Below are 8,988 nucleotides of genomic sequence, written 5' to 3'. Positions count from 1 at the left end.
ATCCACCATCACATCTGTTTGTTTATTTATCTCCAAAAAAAATTTCTATGTGATCCATGTAGATTTTTCAATTTTAAAATATTAATTTTTTATAAAAAAGTTTAACATGAAGGAAAAATATGTTGGTTTTGGAATTTTTCAAAATACACATTTTTAAAAGAAAAGTCTGACGTTACTGACAAGTTATAGGGAAGATGCTGAACAAATCAGCTTGATCTATTGTTCGAATGCAAAATGGCACAACTACTTTGAAAGACAGTTTGGCCGTTTCTTTCAAAGTTTTATGTAGGTTGGTCACGGTGGCTCAAGCTTGTACTCTCAGCACTTTGGAAGGCCAAGACGAGTGGATCAGTTGAGGCCAGGAGTTCGAGATCAGCCTGGCCAACATGATTAAACTCTGTCTCTTCGAAAAATAACAAAATAAGCTGGGCATGGTGGCGCATGTCTGCAGAAGGCACAGTGAGCTGGGATCACACCACTGCACTCCAGCCTGGGCAACAGAGCAAAACTCTGTATCAAAAAAAAAAAAAAAGTTTACATAAATTTGCCATATGACCCAACAGTTGCAGTCCTATTCATTAACTCAACTGAAAGGAAAACTTATGTTAATACAAACACTCATATGCAAATTCTTATCTGCTTTATTCATAATTGGCCAACATTGGAAATAAGTGTTCCTCAACTGGAAAATACATATACAAATTCAGACACTTCCATCCAATGGAATAATATACATCAATAACAAATGAATGACCTATTGATACATGCAACAACACAAATAGATCTCGAGTTCCTTATGCTACATGAAAGAAGGCAGGCTTGAAAGTGCATTACTTGATTTATATGACATTTTTGCAAAGATAAAACTAACGAGATTTAAAACAAAAGCACAAAGACCAGTGGTTGCAAGGGGTGCAGTGGAGGAAGGTGTTGTTGACTTTTTGACTTGAAAAGGACATGGGGGCCTGGGTGTGGTGGCTCATGCCTGTAATCCCAGCATTTTGGAAGGGTGAGGCAGGAGGATCACTTGAAGCCAGGAGTTCAAGAGCAGCCTGGCCAATATGGTGAAACCTCATCTCTACTAAAAATACAAAAATTAGTCAGTCATGGTGGCACATGCCTGTAATTTCAGCTACTCTGGAGGCTGAGGCAGGAGAATCGCTTGAACCCAAGAGGTGAAGGTTGGTTACAGTGAGTGTTCATCATACCACTGCACTCCAGCCTGGGTGACAGAGCAAGACTCTGTCAAAAAAAAAAAGACATGGGGGAAATTTTGTATGTCAAGGTAGGTGGTTCTATAGGTGGTTCTATATCTTGATTGTGATGGTGGTTATGCAACTTTATGAATTTGCCATAGCTCACAGGACTGCACACTAAACAAGTTATATTTTACTGTGTAAATGTTGTATTTTAATAAAAGGATAAACCTACATTTTAGGGTAAAAAATAATAATAAAACTCAGCGTGATTTAGTGTATTCATAGGAATGCACAACTATCACTTCGATTTAAAAATAGTATTACCCTCTGCCCCCCAAAAATCACCTCAACTCCTAGCTCTTTGGAACCACTAATCATTCTGTCTATGGATTCTCCTATTCTTGACATTTTATATAAACAGAAACAAACAATATGTGGTCATCTGTGACTGGCTTAACATGATGTTTCCAAAGGCCATTCATATTGGAGCAAGTATCAGCACCTAACACCTTTTATTGCTGAATATTATTTCATTGTATGGATATACTACGTTTTTTGTAGTAAATGTTTTTGTTTAGCCATTTATCAGTTAATGGGCATTTGGGTTGTTTCCACTTTGGGGCACCTACGAATAATGCTGTCATCAAGATTCAGGTACAAGTTTTCAGTGTGGACATAAATTTTCAAATATCAGGTATATATCCAGCAGTGAAATTTTTAGGTAATATGTTAATCCTATTTTTGACATTTTGAGAAATTGTCATTCTAAATGGCATTCCAAAGCTTTTCTGAAACTGCATTCCAAAGCTGAATGTACCATTTTATATTCCCACCAGCAGTGTGAGTTCCAATTTTTCTACATCCTTGTCAACATTTGTTATTACGGTTTTTTGATTATAGCCATTTGGTGTTAAATGGTATCTCATTTTCATTTTGATTTGTGTTTTTCTAATGACTAATGATGCATTGTTTTAAAATTACAAAATATTGCTTTTTACAAAGAATTTACATGCTAAAGTTTTAAGAACTTAAATATCTGTCTAGATCATGTACACCAAAATCACAGGGCCTCAGCTCAACCAAGTCTTTCTATAGTTAATGCTTAAAGTCCATTTCTTCTTTCCTGGAATGGAATATGGAATAAAAGTCTTGAAAACTGTACTTGCTGCTTCTGTTAGAGAATAAATCCCAGGCAAGATGAAGTTTGTGTAGATTAAATGGTTCATTTTTTGTTCACTATTAGAAACTCAAATTTGCAAAGAGCTTTTTGGTCTCTCCATCTGTACTTTACAAAAACTAAATGCTTATTTCATATCCTTGTAATGCAGAGTAGCAACTTCTTCATCTTTAATGATGTTGTGCTTGCCTTCAAAAGTACTCATTGGGTCCCTCCTTCTCCCCACTACCATCGGGAACCAGAAGAGGGATGGGCACTCAGTTTTACGAGATGTGATTTGCAAACTTTCTTTAAATGTGTGACTATTAGACATTTTGAATTTTCTCTACATATACATATCTGTACATGTTATACATATACCACTATCAATTTTATTTTAACTATTACTGAAGCTTAATTTTTCATTTATTTTTCCTAGTTTTCTTGAGGTATGATGGACAAAAATATATATATTTGAGGTATAAAATGTGGTATTTTGATATATGTATACTTTGTGAAATAATTACCCAAATTAAGCTAATTAACATAGCCATCACCTCACATAAGTTGCCACTGTGTATGTGTGTGTGTATGTGTTTGAGTGTGTGTGGTGAGCACACATGAGATCTAATCTTTTTAGCAAATTTCAAATATACATTTATAATTAACTACAATCCTAAAACTTGTACAGAATCCAAAAAAGAATCCTGAATAGTTAAAGCAATTTTGAGCAAGAAGAACAAAGTTGGAGGCCTCATACTCCTTGATTTCAAAATATACAACAAAACTAAAGTAATCAAAACCATGTGACATTAGCATTAAAATAGATACAGAGACTAATGGGACAAAAGAGAGAACCCATAAATAAACTCACTTATATATAATACATTCATCTTTGACACTGACAGCAGGAAAACTCAACGTGAAAAAGGTTAGTCTTTAATAAATGGTATTTTGAAAACTGAATATCCACATGCAGAAGAATGCCAGTGAATCTTTCTCTTATATCATTTATAAAAATCAATTCAAAAGGGATTCAGGAATCATATAAGACCTAATACTATTAAACTCTTAAAAGAAAATGTTGAAGAAAAGGTCCTTCACAATGGTCTCTGCATTTTTTTTTTCCAGATTTGACCTTCAAAAATATAGGCAATGAAAGCAAAAATAAACAAGTGGGGTACATCCAACTAAAACGTTCCTGAACAGCAAAGGAAAAAGCAACCTGCACAATGTTAGAAAATATTTGTAAACCATATATCTGATAAGAGGTTACTATCCAAAATATATAAGAAACTCATACAACTAAATAGTAAAAATATACAATACAATTAAAAAATGGGAATGTATCTGAACAGACTTTTTTCAAAAAAGACATACAAATGGAAAACATGGGTATAAAAAATGTGCTCAACGTCACTAATCACGGGAAAATGCAAATCAAAATCATGAGCTTTCTCTTTACATGCTAAGATGGCTATTTTCCAAAAGACAAGAGATAATAACATTGGCAAGAATGGAACTTGCCAATGGGAACAAAGGGAATGTTCATACTCTATTGGCAAGAATTATAATTTGTACAACCATCATGGAAAACAGTATGCAGTTTCCCCCGAAATTTAAAAATAAAATAACCACATGATCCAGCAAACTTGCTTTTGGAAATATATCCAAAGGAAATAAATTACCATCTCAAAGAAATATTTTCAATCTCATGTTCATTGCAGCATTATTTACAATAGCTAAGATATGGAGGTGGTCTGCATCTGTCAACAGATTAATGGATTTTTTAAATGTGACATGAATACACACAAACACACACAATGGAATAAAAGTTATTCCTAAAAAGAAGAAAATCCTGACTTTTTGACAACATGAATGAATCCTGAAGACATTATACTAAGTGAAATAACCAGGTGCACAATAGTAGATATTGTGTGATCTCACATGTAGAATCTCAAAAAAAGTGAAAGGGGAGATATTAATGAAAGGGTACAAACTCTTGGTTATATTATGAAAAAGTACTGGAGACAATATACAGCATGATGACTACTTTAAAATATTTTACTTTTTATCAGCAAAATAATACGTTTAATTAAGCAAATTTGTTAATAATTAGTGATGAAAAATAATACTATAAAGTCAACAATCCATCATAAATACTATTAGTATTTGCCATATTCCTGGGCATATTCTTTTCTATGTATGTTTGTAATTTTGTGTAATCTGCAAACTTTTGTATTCTCCTTGTTTTCCCTTAACATGAACTCAAAACAGTTCAGAAATGATTATTCTTACATGAAGTTCTGCCTAGTTGGTAATTAGAACTCCAAATGTTTGCATAGAGTTTTGTCAAGTCATTATGTTATAGCTTACTGAGCTCTTTTTCTGTTTTTGAAGATTGAAGATATTTAGTGCTTTAATTGAAAATTATCACCATGTTATCTTCAAAATCAAACAATACCTGATCGCATTGCCATGCAAGTTGTCTAGACAAGCCTAAATACAGAGGTAGGTCAAATAATTAAAGGCCTAAATAATAAAAAACAACAAATCAATGAAAACAATTTATAGTCATTGAAGGATAGCTCAAGGAAGTTTCTGAGGTATTTTCTATAATTTTTATGTACATTAATAACTAACCTCTTAGGTCATTATTTATCTCTCTTTGCACTCTACATAACTAATTGAAATTCAAATTTTAGTAACAGACATACTCTTTGCACTATAATTTTCTTCTTATGTCAATATATATTTTTTCTGATTATTGCATCACAATAATTTCTCTCTATATATACTTGTAGGGCTGGAAAAGAAAGAAAAAAAAAAAACAACTTTATGTCACCCAGTTTATCCTGGAGGCTTAGAATTCTTTGACCTACCTGAAGTTACACATCTAGTTAGGGCAGTTTCAGTTTTCCTGATTCTACCTCCAGAGCTTTTTAAAACTACACTTGGCTATACAATAGTAACATTAGAGCAGCGGTAGTGGTAGTAATAGTGATGATAGTATGGCGGGAAAGCAGCTAGCTTTTCTGGATCTCTTTTTATGTTACAAGCAAATTTGTAAGATTTTAACATACTTTAACTTATTTAATCTTTACATCCCGCCCACAGGTAATAATCCATTTTTAACTCCAGATGATAAAGTAGATAATCAGAAAACAAATAGATGATAAGTAGTGAATCTCAGACTCAAACTCCACACTGTACAAAATCAGAGCTTAAACAATGTTCATTATATTAATAATGAAGTATGTTATAAGAATGGAATATTTAACATAATATTTATAGATGCCATTTAATATTAATTAATATTTGATTTTTAATAAGTAATAATACATATGACAATGACTTTTCATAGAAAGACTTTCAAAGAAAGAGTTCTTTCATAGAAAGAACTACCTTAAATTTATCTGAGTGTTATGTTAGACATAATTTGTCATGCAACCATATGTATGTAACCATGATCATTTTCATATATAATACAGGCAATTGACTAAATAAATGTTTTATATTATAAAATTCAGATTTCAAAAATTTTAGGATTGGATTTTCTAGATACTAACAATGAGCCAGTGGAATTTGAAATTAAAAATACATTATAATTTACATTAGCACTGAAAAAACTAAAATACTTACTATATATCTAATAAAATATGTATAAACTCTGTAGGAGTGAAACTACAAAATTCTGATAAAACATATCAAACAAGACCTACATAAATGAAAAATATTTTACACCATTGCAAACAAAATTTTAGCAAGTTACTTGTTGGATGTTGACAAACTGATTCTAAAGTTTATATGAAGAGGCAAAAGACCCCAAGTGGCCAACTCAGTACTGAAAAACAACAAAGTCTGAGGATTGTCACCATCAAACATCAAGAATTATTATAAAGCAACAGTATTCAAGACAGTGTGGTATTGGCAAAAGAATAGACAAATAGACATATAAATATTTCAATATTTCTATACTTCAGATCAAATCCACTGATCTGAGACAAGGGAACACAGGTAAAACAATGGAACAAAGATTGTTTTTTCAACAAATGGTGCGGGAAAAACTGGATACTTACATTCCAAAAAAAAAAAAAAAACATGGACTCTAGACCAAAACCCTACATGCTTCACAAAAATTAATTCAAAATAGATCATAGACCCAAAAGTACAATATAACTCTATAAAGTTCCTAGTGGAAAACATAGGAGAAAATCTCAATTACTGTGGGTATGACAATGACTTTTTATATACAACACCAAAGGCATGATCCATGAAAGAAAGAGTTGATCAGATGGACCTCAGTTAAATTAGAAACTTCTGCTTGGTTCTCAAACCTGACTGTGCATCACAATCCCCCAGGAGTTTGTTGCAAATATTCATAGACCTCATTTCCAGAAAAACAAAACAAAACAAATAAACAACAATAAAAGACCCACTTATTCTCTATAAAAGACAATGTTGAAGAGAATGAAAAGATAAGACACAGACTGGGAGAAAGTAGTTGAAAAAGACATCTCTTATAAAGAACCATTATCTAAAATATATAAAGAACTTTTAAAACTTGATAAGAAAACAGGCAACCTGATTTTAAAAAGGGCAAAAACACCTGAACAAACATCTCACCAAAGAAGACATACAGATGGCAATTAAGCATGTGAAAAGATATTCACCATTATATACCATCAGAGAATTGCAAATTTAAAGGACAATTTGCTACTACTAGTAGAATGGCTAAAATCCAGAACACTGACAACACTAAATTCTGGTGAAGGCGTGGAACAACAAGAATTCTCACTTGCTGCTGATGGAAATGTAAACAATAGAGCCATTTTTGAAAACAGTTTGGAAGTTCCTTACAAAACTAAACATACTCTTACCATATTGTTCAGTAATCTTACTTCTTGTCATTTACCCTAAAAAGTGTAAAACTTATTTACAAGCAAAAACTCACACAGAGTTTAGACCATCTTTATTCATAGTTTGTTAAAACTTGGAAGCAACTAAGATATCCTTCAGTAGGCAAATGAAGAAATAAACAGTAGTACACCCAGATAATGAAGTATCTTTAACCACTAAAAAGAAATGAACTACTGACCCATGAAAAGACATGGAAGAAACTTAAATTCACATTATTAAGTGAAAGAAGTCAATCTACAAAGGCTACATACTATATGATTGTAACTATTGACATTCTTGAAAAGTCAAAATTATGGAAACAGTGAAAAGATCAATGGTTGCTTGAGGTTAAGGGAGAGGAGAAGTCAAAGGGCAAAGTGCAAAGAATTTTTAGGTTAATGAAAATTATGGTGGATACATGTCAGTATTACATTTGTCAAAACCCATGGAATGGACAATAGCAAGAGTGAAGCCTAATGTAAACTACAAACTTTGGATAATAATAATGTGTCAGTGTAACTACATCAATTATAATAAAATTGCCACTGTGACTGGGGATATTGATAATGTGGAGACTATGTATATTTAGGGACATGGGTCTATAGGATTTCTCTGTACTTTTCTCTCAGTTTTGTTGTTAACTAAAAACCGCTCTTCAAAAAAGTAGATTTTTAAATTAGGATTACAAAATACTTTGTATATAGATCATGCTCATACAGAAGGTATGTCCCTTAAAGTTCATGGAAAACTATTGAAACTGTAGTAGTGCAACCACTGATCACAATAAATGTACATGCATAAAAATGTGCTATTGAATCACTATCAATTTTTTTCACTTCTAGGGATATTAAATTATATGCAATTGCCCAATAGTAAGTGCTAAGACTTGTACACTAAATTCCTGATTGGCCTTTGTGTTATAACTTTATAACTTTACTATCAGTATTCGATTTCACATCAGGTAGCAAGTTAAAAACAGCACATTTTTTTTTCCTTCCTATCCTGTAGTCTTCGCTGCCCCCTCACACACTTAGCTCTTGCCAGGCTTTTCAGAGATGTCTGTGACTCTCAGAAGAGGCTCTTAATTCTTGGCTAATCTTGCCTCTATATCTTGCAGGTGCTGTAGCCTCATTTATCTTCCTTCTCATTGGAGTTGTACAACCAAGAACTATCACGCCCACCAATAAATCTAGCCATAATTGTTTTAAGAGCTGGAACTCAGCTTCAGCTTCCCACCAAGTCCATTTTATCCTCACTGTCTCCTGGGGGAAACATGAGGAGGAATGGATTCAGGAATTTACCGAACCAGAAGCATGTCAGTTTTTTTTCTCCAAAGCCATAAAATGTGAAATACAGTTTCTAAACCCCTTACGCCTATGATTAGAAATTAGAGATTAATAAGGATTGACATTGAAATTTTGCAAAGAATCTCTAATTATATCTGAACAAATGAACAGGAGGAAAAATTTTAAGAGGCCAATTGACTATGATGCCAGTCAAATCTTTCCTAAAATTACACAGAAATGCTTCCCATTTCATTTTCCAGAGGTAATGAAAAATATGCTCTGCTGGAAAGAAATCAAATGACAGTACATAAGCAGGTTTCCAATCTACTATTTGCATTGTGACACCCACGCACACTCCACTCTGATCATGTTTTTATATTTTTGATTGGAATGAACTGTTATTAAATGTGAAAAGGCTGAAATGCATGAATAATAGCTATTAATTATC

This window comes from Piliocolobus tephrosceles, chromosome 8 (assembly GCF_002776525.5).
Source record: "Piliocolobus tephrosceles isolate RC106 chromosome 8, ASM277652v3, whole genome shotgun sequence".
Lineage (NCBI taxonomy): Eukaryota > Metazoa > Chordata > Mammalia > Primates > Cercopithecidae > Piliocolobus > Piliocolobus tephrosceles.
Note: the sequence above shows the minus strand (reverse complement) of the source record.